The 18,394-nt window shown below is 43.1% G+C and overlaps 1 long non-coding RNA gene and 1 other non-coding gene across 2 annotated transcripts; one reads left to right on the forward strand and one right to left on the reverse strand.

The window, feature by feature from the left end:
* On the reverse strand, window positions 1-16,318 carry LOC126534297 (uncharacterized). The gene is made up of 3 exons (XR_007600302.3): window positions 15,939-16,318; window positions 15,063-15,174; window positions 1-1,741 (listed from the first exon to the last, which is right to left on the reverse strand). It is a non-coding gene; the product is annotated as an uncharacterized lncRNA (long non-coding RNA).
* Window positions 14,604-14,678, forward strand: TRNAS-GGA (transfer RNA serine (anticodon GGA)). The gene has a single exon. It is a non-coding gene; the product is annotated as a tRNA-Ser (tRNA).
* Window positions 16,319-18,394: the final 2,076 nt, after the last annotated feature.

An 18,394-nucleotide genomic window follows, 5' to 3' on the forward strand; every position in this document is an offset into this window, starting at 1 on the left:
GTCTTCTGCTGTTGTGCACACATTTTTCACCCAACGAAGGAGAGAGCAGACAACAGACCTCTTCTGCGAAGCAGGGTGCACCAATGTGTAGTTGAGGTAGCGCCCCGTGTCAGTTAGCTTCCTAAACACCTCAAATAACAGGTTTGGCCCTTCGCGTGGCACAAGGGAGTCCAAGAATGACAGTTGACCTTCACATCCCACTTCTATGGTGAACCTAATTTTGCTTGCAATTGTTTAAGTGAGCCGTAAAGAGGTCGAGGTTTAACTCAAGGTTAGCTCGTTTACATCGACACCTAAGGTCTTTTTCAGATATGTCGACTGTTTCAGAGTTTTGCAACAACAGAATATTCACCTCCTCACGGCTCACTTAAACAGTAATGCAAGCAGCAATTAAGTTCACCATAGAAGTGGAATCTGAAGGCCAACTGTCATTTTTGGACAGCCTCGTGCAGCATAAAGGGCCAAACCTGTTATTCGAGGTGTTTAGGAAGCTAACTCACACGGGGCGCTACCTCAACTACACATTGGTGCACCCTGCTTCGCAAAAGAGGTCTGTTGTCTGCTCTCTCCTTCGTTGGGTGAAAAATGTGTGCACAACAGTAGAAGACCACATGGCAGACAATTCACTTGTGCAGTGGGAATTGATGGCTTGTGGATACCCTGAGTACTCCATTGACACAGTAGGGTGTCAGCTGGCTTGCGCAGTACCCACCCTCCCTGGACCCCCCGAAAAATGGGCTTCAATACCATAGGTCCCCTGCATAAGCGAGACCCTTGCATGCGTTGTGGTCATATGATGTGCAGGCTGTGCACGTTCCAAAACGTAAACACGAGCTCATGCATGTGAAAGACCATTCGGAAAAGGGCAAGTTCCCAGGCGTAGTGTAGGTCCTTCGGTGTGCGAACTGTCGGTACGTCTACATCGGAGAAACCGGCAACTCCAAAAAAAAGACTTAAACAGCACAGGAATGATGTCCAGAAACGATACTTTGCATCGAATGCCCTGGCCAAGCACTGCGCAACTACATCACAATTAGCTAGGAAAAATATCGCTTGATTGTTAAGGAATGAAATCATTTTACGCGTCTTTATCTTGAATCTCTAATCATCCATGTCCATGTATGCCAAGTACCTTAATCATGTTTTGAGCTGCAGATAAGAACGTTACCTACTCTGCTGCTGGTTTCATTGTGAACAAGGCTCCCGTGGGAAGCCGAAACATAAATATATATTTTAAACCATTCTGGTTGCGTTTGCTTAGTCCTGACATTTCGCATGGCCCCCACGAGTTCAAATTAATGAGGTTTACTGCATGTACACATGTTTGCAATTACACGCTTACTTAATTTCTCTCAGCATGTCTGCTAGGCTACGGTCCATTTTGAGCACCGCGATTTCTCCTCCTCAGGGGCACCACATCTCGAAAGATATGCATCAAGTGCATCTGGAAAATTAATCATTTCGCTGTAATACATGTATTGTTACAAACATTACACAAACAAATTTGAAACAATGTCGATGATACTGTCCACAGCTTCCAATTTATGGAGGCTCAATGCCGGCTTCTCAATGAAATTGCGGTCGTTCAGGAAGCACCACCAAAGAGCCCCTGTGATGCTCCTATCCTGAGTGCCAGAACTCCGCACACCAGTTTCGCCAGTTCTTTGCAGAACAGGGAGTCCTAGCCATGGCACTAGAGCAGGTGCCACTCCTCGTCAATGTATACATTTGCTAGGTGTACCTGCAATAAAAGGGCAGAGACACGTTAAGACTGCTTAGGTGTGGGAACGTGAAAGCATCTTTAGTGAACCAGATGGCTGCAATGTGACGTGCACGATATGACACACAGTAGGCACACCTTAAAGGGACTGACAACCGATTTTTAAAGACCTAGTTCTTGGCACAACACAAAGCTCACCCTCAGTAGCGTTTACATCTGCAACGGTTACTTCCAAAAGCACATGGATATTGTGGCATCACAGAAGTGTCCTTGTTTCATACCCCAGGTTCTATTCCCACCCAGTCTGCCAAACTTTCTCATTAAAGCAGCTAATTTGCTTTGTTTACAGGAACCTGAGAAATCTGACATCAAGCATTTTTTATGCATCTTTATTGTTTGTGCAATCAGCCATTGGTTTTATGTCACTAACTGCTGGCAGCAAAAAGAAGTATGTCCAGTGGCATTAGTGTAGGGGCTCAACACAAAATTATATGGCTTACCTCTGTTTGAAAGTAATCTTTAAAGAGACTACACAAGCAATACACAACGACTTTCAGTGAGCCCAAGTTGACTTTCAGCTTTGTGAAGCGTAGAAAGTGGTACAGGTTGTACGGCATGGTGTAGCACGAAAAACTGGAAAAAGAAAGGTTCTAATGGACAGAAAAAAGGGAAAGACGGCGCCACACTCAACTGTTTATCAGACACAAAACTTGCTACATATATACCGCGCACACTCTCGACATCAGGGGAAGAAAAGAGCAAGTGTCAGATCATCTTGTTTTCGTCAAACCCAACAATTTCTTTTTGCATCATATAACAAAACAGATGTTTGACTAACACACGCTTGACCAGTTATACGAATGTGACATGCCTCTAGCAGTTCCTGCGCAGTTTTATCGCTACTCTTACCTAGGATTCTCACCACAGAACAACTTGGCTTACAGTACAGCAGCACGGTATACAATACACAGAAAAATGGGCATTCATATGCGCTTTTAAATTGTTTGCATGTTCCCTCATTCAGTCGTTCACACAACGGCCAGTCTGCCCGATGTAGGTTTTCCTGTAACTTAGCGGTACATGTATCTGGTAAACCACAGCAGTGGAACACTTTTCCACGTAGCACTTTGCATGTTTGACTTCGTACATTTGCACTGCACATTCTATGATTCGGGGACATAGGCAAGACAGCGTGTTCGAGGAAGAAAACAACAGGTACCTCATACCTGTTCGCTGCCTTGAGGCTGTGGCTCACCCTGTGGTAATAAGGAGCCACTTGAGCCTTTCTTTGGGAATCGTGCTTACTTCCCTCACTCCCCTTTGGATTATTGTAACATTTGAGTTGCTGCAGCGAGGTTTCTGCCACTAGGTGATGACCGAATGAGGAAATCTGGCATTTAAAAGCTGCTGGACACGATGCTTGAAACTAGACAAAAAAGCTATGTGGAAAAGCAGTCCACGTGATTTACCAGACACCGTTAAGTTATGGGAAAACCTATGTCGGGCAGATTGGCCATTGTGTGAATGACCGAATGAGGGAACAAAAACAATTTAAAAAAGGATATGAACACCCATCTCTCTGCACATTGCAAATCGTGCTCCTGTAAGCCACGTTTTTCTGAGGTGAGAATCCCAGGTATGAGTAGAGATAAAACCGCGCAGGAACTACTAGAGGCATATCACATTCAGATCAGTGGTCAAGCATGTGTTAGTCAAACATATGTTTTTATATGATGTGGAAATGAAATTGTTGGGTTTCACACAAACAACATGACCTGTCACTTGCTCTTTTTGCTGCCCCTGATGTCAAGAGTGTGCGCAATATATATGTAGCAAGTTTTGTGCCTAATAAACAGTTGTAAGTGTAGTGCCATCTTTCTTTCCCTTCTTTCTGTCCTTTTGTATCTTTCTTTTTGCAGTTTGTTGCACTACAACAGCATGGCATTTAGCAATGACCAAGTCGCTCAAGAGAAAGTTACTGTGTGGTACAGGTTGTACCAGCCAATCAGAAGAGCTCTCTTAGTATCCGCCTCTGATCACCCTCTGAGCAATTAGACGGCTTGTATCTCTACAACTTTTGGCTTGTGCTGTTAGGCTATCATTACATAAACTATAAATGCAGAAGTACATATTAGCATGCTTTATGAAAAGCCAGAGTAGTACTATACTGACTGGATGTGACATAAATGGTAAGAATGTTCTGGCTGGAAACATTGTGAGTTTATCAACACTGACTGACGAGTAACTGAGAAAGTTGGTGCATGTTCATGTTTAACTTTTGCATACAACACAAGGGACAGAAGAGAGACCACAGCGCACAAAAGCTAGCAATTCAATGTTTAAATGTTTATTTTATGGGAAGGAATACAGAAAATATTTACACTGCATGTGCACTTGTACTGCACAAACGTTCTTTTAGAATGAGGGCAAATGTTGCAAACAAATAGAATTAGAAAGCACAGAGTGATTGCTATTCTGTGTCATTTAGAGAGTGTTCCTCTTTTCCACACAATCATAATGAGAGCGGACTGACACGTCCCAGTATTTAAGTGATATTCCTTACTGTTATTGTTGGGGATTCCGTTACCAAAGGTGAAAAAAACAGATGAACAATCTAAATCTGATGCATAGCACCAGTCATGTTGTATGGTCTCCCTTCCCTCCCTGTGCAAATTCTGTCCTGAAAAGTTACATGAACTGAATGGCAAACTCATAAGGACACTACAAATTTCACCTAGTGAACACAGCTGGTTCTCGGAAAATGCACGAATACGGTGATAGGTATGTGTCGGCATAGTGTAGCACGCTAACTTCGACACTACTGCAATACTTCAGCTGTCACACGACTACAGTGCTTAAGAGACCACAGAAGTGTAAGTGCACAACAAAAAAAAGCAGGTGCATCAACCATAAATTTGACTTCAGCAAACACAACATAGGCTGTTTCGTGTGGCTAAAATACTAGCTAATATGTAGAAAGTATATGCACAGGTATACTTAGCTATAGGTACTCGCCCATCCAACTTAAAAACTTATTATGAGTTGCTGTGCATATGATGCTTGCTCTAGACACTGGTGGTTACAACAAAGATACTTTTAGAATGAGATAAAATGCTTTCATCTGCCCAGTAATCGAAGTTTTATTGATAGCATTATAATTTAGACTTGCTGGTTGAAGATATTCTGACCTCAACAGCACCAAGCAGATTGAATATAAAAATGCCCACTGCGCTGACCAAATACATAGTGTGAAACAGAACACATGAAAAGGGACCCAAAGTATTAGAAATTATTCATGACAGCTGTTGAATTAGGGCTTGTTGGTTGATTATCACTATTAAAATTACAGAAGTGCCAATCGGAATGTTCTATGTGTTGCAGTTGAAATTAAATTCATTTGATGAGCAACAACGAGCAAATGCAACCAGACAATTTAGCACTATGTATGAAATAGTGTTCTTTAATGATTGAGCATCAATACACGGATCTATCAGCTATGTGATCTATACTGTGTTTACTTAAAGTGAAAAATAATGTAACTGGACATAGACTCTTAACTGCTACAATGCCTATTTGCATGAATGGACATAGCTTGCCAAATTTTTTTTTATGGGAGAGAAAAAAATCAAGCTTACTAGAAAACACCTCAGTACAGCAGTAACGTCATCAATACTTCCTTTTGGGAGAGTTGGTTCATCTCGAAACATATGGGTAACAGCACAAACAGACCACAAGAAGGCAGACACGTACACACAGTGCTGACTAACAACTGATTTTATTGGCAAGGATAGCACACCTTGTAGGGTGTCTCACATAATTTGAGCCAAGAATTTTTTTTAAAAATGAAAGGCACGTTGGAAGCGAACTGAACCAAATGCATACTATTCGCAATAGCCTATAGTAACTCCTACAATCCTTTGTTTTCCCCATAACTTGCCAATTAATTAAATTTAATTACCCAACTCTAATTATTGGCTGAGGACCCCAAGTATGGCACACAGATTTGTAGAGCCCCTTCAGAAACCACCGATCGAGTTGTTTGCTTTACGATACGTCTCACATAGTCATTTCTTCTGAGTTGCAAAGAAAGTCCGCGAAATATGAAACAAGGCACGTGACAGAGTGCTTGCGCAGTGGTATTGTGCTCCTCTCAAGCGTGCCTTCGGTGAACAAGGTCGGCTCCCGTCGGATGATGGCGAAAATGCATGCTGCAGGCGGAGCGGTGCCAATGAGATAAAGAATGCCCTGCCACTTTCTCGTCACCAGTCACGATGCAGCCAACCTTGTTCACCGAACGCACGCTTGAGAGCAGCACAATACCACTATGTTCCATCACGTGGCCTTCATCATATTTCATGGGCTTTCTTTGCAACCAGGAAAAACGGACTACATGAGACATTTAGTAAAGGAAAGAACTCGATCGGTGGTTTCTGAAGGTGCTCTACAAATCTGTGTACCACACTTGGGGTCCTCAGCCAATAACTAAAAGTTCTGCAATTAAACTTATTTAATTAGCAAGTTATGGGGAAAACAAAAAATTGTCGAGTTACTATAGGCTATTGCGAATAGTATGGGTTTCGTTCAATTCCCTTCACACGTGCCTTTCATTTTTAAATTCTTGGCTCACGTTATGTGGGACACCCTGTATATGCCAGGGTGAAGCAAGGGAAATGAAAGGGAAAATCATGTCAAGGGTGACAGCGTGCCAAGTTCACAAGCGCAATGAAGCCAACCAAACACAACAAAGCGCAAACAATTATTTTTCTTTTCCTTTGTAATCTGAAGCCCCGATAGCCGCACCCAGAAGATCAGATTCAGCATCAAAGAGAGCAAAGTGAGGGGTGCTAAACAGTTGCTACCGAATTTTCTAATGTGGAAGGTTTTTAAACTGATGTGCGCAGTCTTGTCACTGCTCTTTCCTAGAATCGTCGTGACTTTCAACTGGGCCACACAATCCGTATACTTGCTAACGTGCGCAACTAAATGTGCATATTTCTCATCTAGTGTTTTTTTTTACAGTTTTTGAGGGTGTTCCCCTGAACGGTCATTGATACAGCGAGCAATTTCACGGACAGAAAACATCCCACATGACATGGGGATGCAATACACCACTCCAGTGGAACATTTTGCTAACGGCGGTTGGTGCTTCTTCTGGCATCCACATTTTCTGGCATTACATATACGTTGACACAACTTTCCCAGCTCATTTCGGGCATAGAAACAAATTGGCACACCGTGCCTACTTGCCACCTTAAGATTGTGGGAAAGTTTGTGGATGTAAGGGACCACCTCTGTCTTAGGTGCCTTCAGTTGATCCTCAACCATTGCACTTCCACATCCACACTTGAACTTTTCAAGGAGGACTTCTGAAATGGCAGTCAAGACCGAGATGGGGAACCCTGCAGCTAAAAGACGGCTTACCTGATTATGAAAACTGAGCTTAATCTGATGTGGGCACGATTTTTGGAGAGCCTATTCCATACGCAACACCTGTATACTTCTCTTAATTGTCTTGGAGTGTGCCGAGTGAAAGGGCAGCAATTCCTTAGCCCGTGGGTTGGAGGCCCAGCCAACATGTCCATCACTGAACGTAATCTTTACGTATAAAAACTAAAATTGAAAGGTTCGGAAGTTCAAGGGTGAAAGGCAACTCACGTCTATGTTTGCTAAATATAGATAACACTTTGCCTACTGTAGAGGGTAGGTGAAGGTGGGCTACTGTTTATAAAAGCACCAAATAAGTGTCAACATGCCGAAAAATTTTTAAAACTGGCCCCCCATTAAACACTTGTTCCAGTGTGTTGTCCACCTTTACCTGAAAAATGTCACAAAGATTAGGGGCTACGCAAGACCCTATGCAGATGCCATCGCACTGCAAAAACAGCTGCTTGTCAAATACAATAAAAGTCGAGTTCAAATAAAACTGCAATAAAGATAGAAAATTATGAACGGCCAAACCAACGGTGTTCTGGAAGGATACGTCGCCGTTATCTTCTATGCACTCTTTGACACATGCTAGCAGTTGATTCTGTGGAACAGAATTAAACAACTCCTGCACGTCTTCCGAAAAACCGAAACCAACATGATCATTTCGCTCTAAAAACTGTACTACTGCGACTGATTTCTTTAAAAGTGATGGGTCGTTTAAAGCTAGCGCCTTGAGCTTCTTTAGCAAAAATTGGCTAACACTTCTGCCACGACCCTGTTCACTAACAATAGTGCTAAACGGAACTTTGGGCTTATGTGTCTTGGCTGTGAAAACCCCCCTCAAACTGTTCCCTCTGCTGTTAGATATGTCCCTGGCAAACTTTCCAAGGTATAATTGGTACAAAACTCAACGAACTTAACTTTTTCCTCGCACTTCACTTTTCTCTCCAGGGACACAGTTCTTATTAGCCGCTACCAAACATTTTTCATTGTAAATTCCCTTGGGTAACGTATGGGATTCCGTCTGGTCCTGCTGCCGACGTGACCCATCTTGGCATCGAATCATGACGTCTTCTTCTATCTTATTATAATATGATGTGGGAGACAGGAAATGTTCCAGATTCTTGGAAATGCAGTTGCGTTGTAGGCCTGATTAAACCGGGGAAATACCCTAACGAGCTCTCCTCCTGCAGACCGATCACCTTAGCCAGTTGCGCCGACAAAGTAATGGAAAGAATGGTCTTGTCAAGGCTGGAATGGTTTCTAGAGAAAAATAATTGCTTTCCTGATTTTATGGATGGATTTAGAAGAGGCCGTTCTTCCATTGACGGTGTTATTGACTTGGTATCCACTGTTGAACAAGAAAGAAGTCGCCGTCGGTTAGTTGGAGCTGTTTTTCTGGATATTAAGGGTGCATACGACAATGTACTCCATTATGCAATCCTTGATGCACTGGAAGATTTAGACGTCGGTGGCCGGCTATATGCATGGATTGTTAGCTACCTCAGTGGCCGCACGGTGTATATGTCGACAAGTGATGGTGACACCGGACAGTACCATATACATTGAGGTGTTCCACAAGGAGGAGTTCTCAGTCCAACTCTTTTCAATGTTGCAGTGATTGGCCTTGCATCCGAACTTCCTAGCACGGTGAAGATTAGCGCATATACGGACATCTGGAGCCACCTGTCCCCAAATGCGTGCTAGGCTTCAACGTGCAGTGACAATCACAGCTAAGTATCTGCGGCGTCAAGGCCTCCAACTCTCAACAGAAAAATGTTCTGTGATTACATTCACGCGAAAACAAATGACCAGGTATCCGATAATCATTAACGGAGTAGCGATACCTACGGTTCATTGATCATTGCTCGGCGGTTTAAACTAGGCCATAGCTCAACATCAACTGCCTGCCTCAGAACTTGTTTCTATCCAGGAGGCACTTCGATTTCTCTCCGAGGAGCCTCCTCACGCATGGACAATATTCTGCGATTGCAAGCCAGCTCTTCAAACGATTGACTGTGTCCTCAGACGGGGCCCGTATTATTCCATGGCTATAGAAATTACAGAACGGCTCGACCACGCAACTAGATATGGCCACAATGTCACCTTTCAGTGGATACCCTCACACTGTGGCCTGATCGGGAGCGAACAGGCAGAAGCTGAAGCGAAAACTGCTTTAGATAATGCTTGTAAAGTACGCATTCCGTTCTCACGTGCAGACACAAACGTCCTACTTCGTCGCGTAAACCGCAACTCTACGTTAGAAACACTGGACCCAACCAGATCGACGACACAAGCGATTACACAAATGGGACCAAGAAATGAAATTTCGTATGCCTCACAAGCTCAAAAGAAGCCACACGAGCATGGTGCACCGGATTCGCCTTGGTGTCGCATTCACCAACCGTTATAGACATATGATAGGTGCCAGTGATACTAGCCCAAACTGAATTCTGTGAGGTGCCAGAAACGCTTGAACATATATTTTGTGTGTGTCCCACCTACGCGCAAGAACGACAGCAACTTGTCTCTTCCATTGCAAAGATCCATGAGAGACCGCTATCGGACGAGTTTCTTTTAGGTCCTTGGCCTAATGCAAACAGCGCAGCCCTGGTAACAAGAGCCGCTGTAGCTTTTCTCCAAGCCACTGGGCTGGACGCACGGCTTTAGAGAGGCCACAACTCTGAATTTGTATATACGCATCTCTTCCTTATACCATCATCATTCATCAGCCCTTTCCCTCCCCGTCCCTCTTCCCCAGTGTAGAGTAGCAGGCCAGAGCAAGTTATAGCTCAGGCCGACCTCTCTGCCTTTCTGTAAATAAATTTCTCTAACTTGGGTAATACGATGAGCCCACTCTCTTTGACAGCTTGCGTAAGCATCAGGTTGTTGCTCTTAAAAAAAGATATGTCATTCAACAATCTACTATGGTGCGAGTCCGGGGTTTTTGGAGCAAGCTTTAGCAGGCAGTCAACACCTTTGAGAAGGCGGTGGTCCCGATTATCATCTTTTCCTGAGTGGCCACTTTCCAATTTAATGCAGTGAGATCATGTGCAGGAACATCAGCTTGGACCCCAAATTTGGATCCTTTCTGAAGATGATGCATAATCTTCCCTGGTATGTGGACGTCCCCCATGACGACATTGCTTCCATCTTGCGTCATTTTCCTCCTGAACACCGGAGCAACTCATTCAAGATGCAAGCATCTTAATCGCAAGCCAATCAGGATGGTCCTTAAAACACAGAAGATGGAACCAGTCCTGAAAAAGTTGGACTTGTTGTCACAGTTCTGAGTGACTTATTCTGCAAAATCTTTTCAAATGCCCCCACACTGGTTTCACAAGGCTGAAGAGGGTACTTACTTCATTAGGGACGAGTCCTTTCCGGATGCAAAAGGTGAAGTGTCTTTCCTTCCTCTTGTAAGGTTGTAAGGCACCTTTTCCACCATCAACCTTCTACTCAGTCACATCGCCCATGCAACATGCTAGTCAAGACAGTTCGCCTTTTCCATCCGGAAATGACTCGTCCATAACGAAGTAAGTGCCCTCTTCGGCCCTGTGAAACCAGCGTGGGGGCACGTGAAAAGACTGCAGAATAAGTCGCTCAGGACAGGTTGCACCTTCTGTGATTTAAGGACCATCCTGACTGGCTTGTGATTTAGAAGCTCGCGTCTTTGAAGCGCCTAGTGGCACAGCTCATGGAGTGCAGGTGTAGGTGCATCTTGAATATGTTGCTCTGTTGTACAGGAGACAAGAAAATGACGCAAGATGGAAGCAATGTCAGCGTCATGGGGGACATCCATATACCAGAGAAGATTATGCAACATCTGCAGAAAGGATCCAAATTTGGGGTCCAAGCTGATGTTCCTGTGCATGATATCACTGCAATGAATCGAAAAGTGGCCACTCAGGAAAAGATGATAATCGGGACAGCTGCCTTCTTGAAGATATTGACTGCCTGCGAAAGTTTGCTCCGAAAACCCCGGACTCGTACCGTACTAGATTGTTGAATGACATCTCTTTCTTTAAGAGTAACAACCTGATGCTTATGCAAGCTGACAAGCAGGGTGGGTTCATTATTTTGGCCAAGAGAACTTACAATGAAAAAGGTTTGGTAGCGGCTAATAAGAACTTTGACCCTGGAGAGAAAAGTGAAGTGCAAGTAAAAACCAAGTTCGTTGAGTTTTGTAAGCAATTAGACCTCAAAAATTTTGCCAGGGACATATCTAACAGCAGAGGGAACAGTTTGAGGGGGTTTTTCACAGCCAAGACACATAAGCCCGAAGTTCCATTTAGCACTACTGTTAGTGAAGAGGGATCGTGGCAGAAGTGTGTTAGCCAGTTTTTGCTAAGAAGCTGAAGACGCTAGCTTTGAACGACCCATTTCTTCTAAAGCAATCAGTCGCAGTAGTAGATTTTAAAGGGAAATGATCATGTTGGTTTCGGTTTTTCAGCAGACGTGCAGGACTTGTTTCATTCTGTCCCGCAGAATCAACTGCTAGCGTGTATCAAAGACTGCATTGAAAATAATGGCGACGTATCCTTCCAGAACACTGTCGGTTTGTCCGTTCATAACTTTCTATCATTATTGCAGTTTCATTTGAACTCTACTTCTATTGTGGTAATAGTTCTGCGGAAACCCGCAAGGTGGAGATAAGTAATTAATTATGGGAAAATGAGACATCCACTCAATCGTAGCAATTAATTGCTACGATTGACATCTGCTACCCTACTACCTGCTAGCCACCGGGTTAGCTGGTAGAGTGGCTGCCCTGGAAAGGCAGTGGTTCTGGGTTCTAGTCCCGGACTAGGACAAATTTTTCTTCAACTGCGAGGCTTTTCTTTAAGGAACCCGCATGGGTTTCCTTTGTAGCAATTGCTATGATTTGGTGGATACCTCATTTTCCCTAAATTAATTACATTTATTGTATTTCACGAGTAGTCATTTCTGTAGCGCGATGGCATCTGCATAGGCTCTTGCGTAGCCCCTATTCTTTCTGACATTTTTCTGGCCAAGGTGGAAAATGCACTGGAACAGATGTTTAATGGATGCCAGTTTTAAAATTTTTTAGGTATGTTGAGAATGTTTTAGTGCTTTTAAAAAAGCAGCCTACCTTCCCCTACCCCTCTACATTAGGCAAAATATTTTCCATTTTTAGCAAACATAGACATGGGTTGCGTTTCACCCATGAACTCCCGGACCTTTCAAGTTTACAGTTTTTAGACCTAGAAATCATGTTCTGTGATGGACATGTTTGCTGGGGCTACTACCGACGAGCTAAGAAGTTGCTGCCCTTTGACTCTGCACACTCCAAGACAATTAAGAGAGGTATAGCGGTGTTGTGTATGGCATCAGCTCTCCAAAAATCGTGCCCACCTCAGATTAAGCCCACGTTTAATAATCAGGCAAGCCGCCTTTGGCTGCAGGTTCCCCGTCTTGGTCTTGACTGCCGTTTCTGAAATCCCACTTCCAAAATTCAAGTGAGGATCAGGAAGTACACTGGCTGAGGATCAATGGAAGGCACGTAAGACAGAGGTGGTCCCTTACATCCATAAATTTTCCCACAATCTTAAGAAGGTGGCAAGTAGGCACGGTGTGTCAATTTGTTGCTGTGCCCCAATTAAGCTGGGAAAGTTGTGTCCACATATCTGTAACGCCAGAAAACGTGGATGCCAGAAGAACCACCAACCGCTGTTAGTAAAATGTTCCACTGGAGTGGTGTATTGCATCCCCATGTCATGTGGGATGGTTTACGTCGGCGAAACTGGTCGCTGTGTAAATGACCGTTTAAGGGAACACGCTCAAAAAGTGAAAAAAAGAAACTAGATGATAAATATGCACATTTAGTTGCGAACGTTAGCAAGTATACTGAATGGGTGGCCTGGTTGAAAGAGACGATTCTAGGAAAGGGCAGTGACACGACCGCACGCATCAGTTTAGAAGCCTACTACATTAGAAAATTTGGTAGCAGGTGCTTTAGCACTCCTTCCCTTGCTCTCTGTGATGCTGAATTTGATCTTCTACATGTGGCTACCGGGGCTTCAGACGGCAAAGAAAAATAATTGTTTGCATATTGTTGCGCTTGGTTGGCTGTATTGTGCTTGCGTGGTTAGCACGCTATCACCCTTGACGTGTTTTCCCCTTCATTTCCTTTGCTTCACTGGCATATATAAGGTGTGCTATCCTTGCCAATAAAACCAGTTATTAGCCAGCACTGTGTGTATGTGTCCCCCTTCTTCTGATCATGTTTGTGCTGTTACCCATATGTTACAGCAGTAACTGCAGCACAGTGAATAATGACCTTCATGTATCATTTCATAAAGTTCCGGCTCATCAAATGTGTATTTGCCAGTGGCAGTTATTCTGGGAACAAGAGATAAATAATGGCAAATATGAATGTTAAACAATGGTAAGCACGCCATGTGCTTAGACATGCAACGTAGTTGTCCCACTACACTTTGAATTCTTATGTGCACAGAAACTGCACAAGCGTGTAGAATAAACAGAAAAGAAGATGGAAATAAAAGCTGCAGCATAGGAAACAGTTTCAAAACAATAAAGCCAAAATAAAAAAGTCAGAAATACACCGTGTACTAAGCAAAAATAATAACTTTTATGCTTTTAGCGCACAAAAAGGGACGAGAGACAGAGGTACGACACGGACACAGCGCTAACTTCCAGCAATTGTTTTATTCTACAAAGCGGTACACATATTTATGGGTAACAGACAACAGCATAAGCATGCACATATGCACTGGTTTCTAATCAAATCAGACAGCAACGAGACATGTCATGGAAAGTTAAGATGATATCGAAGATGAAAAACCAACCATGCATAGCCAAAAAATTTTTGTAATTGCAAGATTAAAATGCCATCTCCATCAAGCCACCCTCTGTGACACGTTAAAAAAATCAAATTCTTTTTTTGAAAGATCGATTGAAGGTGCGCTAACACGAGCGTTCCCCAAACTAGCGATCTTCGCCGCTTCAATAATCTGTGTTAGCACGCCTTCAATCGATCTTTCAAAAAAAGAATTCGATTTTTTAAACGTCACAGAGGGTGGCTTGACGGAGATGGCATTTTAATCTTGCAATTACACAAAATTTTTTGGCTATGCATGGTCGCTTTTTCATCTTCGATATCATCTTAACTTTCCATTACACATGTCTCGTTGCTGTCTCATTTGATTAGAAACCAGTACATATGCGCATGCGTACGCTGTTGTCTGTTACCTATATATATGTGTACCGCTTCGTAGAATAAAACAATTGCTGGAAGTTAGCGCTGTGTCCGCGTCGTACCTCTGTCTCTCACCCCTTTCTGTGCGCCAAAAACCTAGAAGTTATGGAATGCCAACATGCCCAAACCTACGCTCTTTCAAAAATAATAAAGGGAAAATCAGACAGAATTTGTCAGCTGTTGACAAATTTGACTTCACCCTACCATTTGCTAGCCGCCTGGTTAGCTCAGATGGTAGAGTGGCTGCCCTGGAAAGGCAGTGGTCCCGGGTTCGAGTCCCGGACCATGACGAATTTTTCTTGAACTTCGAGGCTTTTCTTTCGAGGAACCTGTACGGGTTTCCTTTGCGAGAATTGCAATGAATGGGTGGATGTCTGATTTTCCCTTTATTAATTACTTCTCTCCACCTTGCGGGTTTCCGCAAGAACTATTCTGCCAAACAAAAATGAAATTTAAATTGCAGCCAAGCAATTGATGCAAGAAAAAATACTTAACATCAGGACATGTTAGATCTAGTTTTATATAGAAAACAATAACAGCTATGAACACAAATAAGCAGCAAGTTGCAAAAATACTTAGCCTACTTAGTAAGCTGTGTTGAGTAATATGTTGATAAACTTATTCACGAATGATACTGAGGTCCTACTCTTTGGAACACATACACATCATACATACCTGAACCAAGCAATCAGATTACACACTGCGCTATGGCAGTCATTCAAGGTTTCCCTGCATTTCTGCTGGCTCCTCCATTATGTGGACACTGGTGTGGGTTACGGCCTCGCCACTACAAAATAAGTTCGGAAAGTTCGCAGTTAATTTATAGCAGTGGCACATTAACGCTGTCACAGTGTGAACACATGCAAGGAGCATCTAAAATAGTCACGAAAATAATGTTTGCATTAATGAAGGGTGGCAACAGAGGGACCCCTTCATCACCGTAAAATTTTTAACACACACACAGCAGCAACACATTACAAAGAATCTTTGTTTACATACCAATTCAATTTTTTCATGACTTAGTTTAAGCAACTGTCTCGGGTCATGTTTAGTTATGCATAAGTTATGTCAACACATCTTGTCTTAAAAATATTTAGTAATCTGCACCTGTTGCAAGCTTTGACTGCTTACGTTTTTTTTTTCCAAAACTGGTCGTAAATTCAGAACCGCGTAAGCACAGATTATTTACAACGTAGAAGCATTTATACGCGAGGAAACGTCATTGCAGTAAGAATCTGTTAAAATGCAGATGAGCGTTGTTATGCAACTTAAGCAGAAAAGCGGGAGCTCACGCACAGGCGCACATGATGAACACGATTATTTCCGAACGTAATATTTCTCAACGGAAGAAAACGCTTATAATGATTTTCAATTTCGCATTAAGACAATAAACTTGCCTAGCTAAATTCTGACAACCAGCGCTCAGCAAGCATCAGCACGGGTTCCACTGTTGCCGTGGCAGTTCTATTGGTTCTATTCTACGCTCGTGCACTCTGTGCACACACGAGTGCACGCACAATACACGTGTGGTTAGCAAGCACGATTACTTACCTTTTGAATGGTACGACGCGGTCGAAAAGCGCTCTCCAAGTTGCCGGTGCTGCGTCGACTCCCAGTCTACACGCCGTTACGTAGTGGACGAGCTGAGGCACGCTAATAATACACAATATTTCTTTGCGACGTCCAGCGAGCTTCCCGCAACCAGACACAAAAGAGAACGCACTCCAGGGCATGAAAATCGTTGGTCCCCATTTGCCTGGCACGCCACGCATATGGCGAGTTTCAGAGAGACACAAGCTATCTTCTGGCACTTCTGTGTTCGCGAACTAAGTCACATTTCGTTACACCAAACACAAAACCACACGATTAGACAAACACGCCACAACGGCTCGCGCAACCGCCCGGCGACCGGCAGTTGCAAAATAGAGAGCAGAGTAGACGAATGAATGCTATGAGCGTCTTTGAAACAGGGTGGTGGGTTGCGCCACCAACCGATCGCATGGGGCGAGCGTCATCTGTAGACCTTTGCGGTTGTGTGGCCCCCGTGATGCCTTAATATTAACCAGTACCCACTCATTTTGTGCCGTATTGCGCCCAACTACGTATAGTTGCGAGACAGAAAAAACGAACATTGAAGCGTCTATATTGCACGCTATACTTTACTGTAGAAAAAAATTTTATGGCGTATTTTCGATTTTGAACAACTTCTGCCGTATGCAGCCAGCAAAAGCATGGCCTCCGAGAACCGCACTTCAAGTCAGCTGTATTGAAGTTTTTTCATGGCGTTATGAGCTCCTGCCCGTGCTACGTGCGTTGTCACTTCGTTTTAAATAACTTTCTGCTGTCATCAACATCAACTGTAGCCTCAGGAATTGTTGACACGGTATCAGGTGTACGCTTGTGCAGCGTGCGATGTTTCCGAGCGTGTTGTAGCTGTTTCAGTCGGAAAGCATCAAATCTACCAGGGTTCATCACTCGTGTAGCGCAGGTTACACCGGTGTCGTCCGCATTTGCTTTCGTGCCGGTGTGTTCAATGTGCGCGGGTTGCGCGCCTGTCGCCCGTGCCTTCTGTGTTTATCGTGCGACTCACGAACATTCCTCAGAAAAAAACACATATATCTGCAGCGTACATGTGTCCTACGTGGTGTGTACTAGAAATGTGCGGTGGTGTACGATGTTTTTACAGCCAAGTGGCTGCAGTGCGTTCCAGCGAATAAACGCGATTACGTAGTGTTTCCTGGTTATCTTTGTGATTTACCTGCATCTGCGATAGAACCCACGAGGCGTTTGCATGACCTTGCATTGTGATTGTGGAATTTAGTGTTTTGTTTGCCTTCTTCAATGAGTGGCCTTTTATAGACGTTCTTGCTTGATAATAAAAAAATAAATATCTGTAATGGGGCTGAAATGATCCGGCTTTTTATTCCTTGAAAATTGACGTGAGTGGTAATTTTACAAGATAATAGCAATCCAGCTCTGGACATCGAGCTGTAAAGCAAAATATCTAAACTTGTTACAGTATGTGAATCTTGCTATGATGTGTCAATATCTCTAGCATGTTCTCAGTGCTGAGGGCTGTGCACTATGTTAAAGGCAAATGTAATTGTCTACTCATCTGAATTAGTATATATGATTTCTTCATATCATTTGTTCCAACTACAAAAATTTCATAGGTGCATTGTTGACTTCTAGAGTTAAAAAGACACGAGATATTACTCAACAGTATGCGTTACAATCTTTCGACATGAATTCAGGAGTATTATATGTTGTGCCATGCATAGTTACTTTGTACGTACAAAGTATTTATATGAATACACAAAATCTGATTCCTCCATCGCCTGTTGTTTGTAAGTCATGAAGCAAATAAATAATTTCAGCCTGCACTGATTGCTTGCAATACACTTCTTATTCAAATGTTTTCTAAAAATCTGCGACAAGAATGATCTACCTTAGTTTTGCTTCTGCTGCTGACATTGATATAGCAATTTCTGTAGAAAGATGTGCACCATGAGCAAAATACGGATGCAAAATAAATAGCTGATTTTGGATCAGTTTTTCGAAAGCTGCAATACCATTTATACTTTGCGCAATAAGTGCAATGTAAAGGCAATGAAGGTAACTGTAGACTTGTGTTTCGTCATTTGACGGGTAGAAACAATTTCTGGTACCCTATCTGAGCTGATGCAGCAACCTAACCCATACTTCACAGAAAAATGGAAAGTTTCTTCACAAGTGACTGATTCACACAGGCTTGGGAATAGGACTAGCATATTTAATGAAATCATTCTGAAACATAATTAATCAGCATTCTAAAGATGAATGGATAGTGGTAACATCGCCAGTGGCTCACAAGTGGTTGTGTTATACTCCTGTCACAGTGGACATTTTAATGTCATTCGAATCGAATGGCATTAGCATTGAATGACATTATTCGGTTGTTACGCAGCAATATTTAATGCCATTAGAATCGAATTACTTCTGCAATCAAATGAATCTGAAAAAAATCA

Source organism: Dermacentor andersoni, chromosome 7 (assembly GCF_023375885.2).
Source record: "Dermacentor andersoni chromosome 7, qqDerAnde1_hic_scaffold, whole genome shotgun sequence".
Taxonomy (NCBI): Eukaryota; Metazoa; Arthropoda; class Arachnida; order Ixodida; family Ixodidae; genus Dermacentor; species Dermacentor andersoni.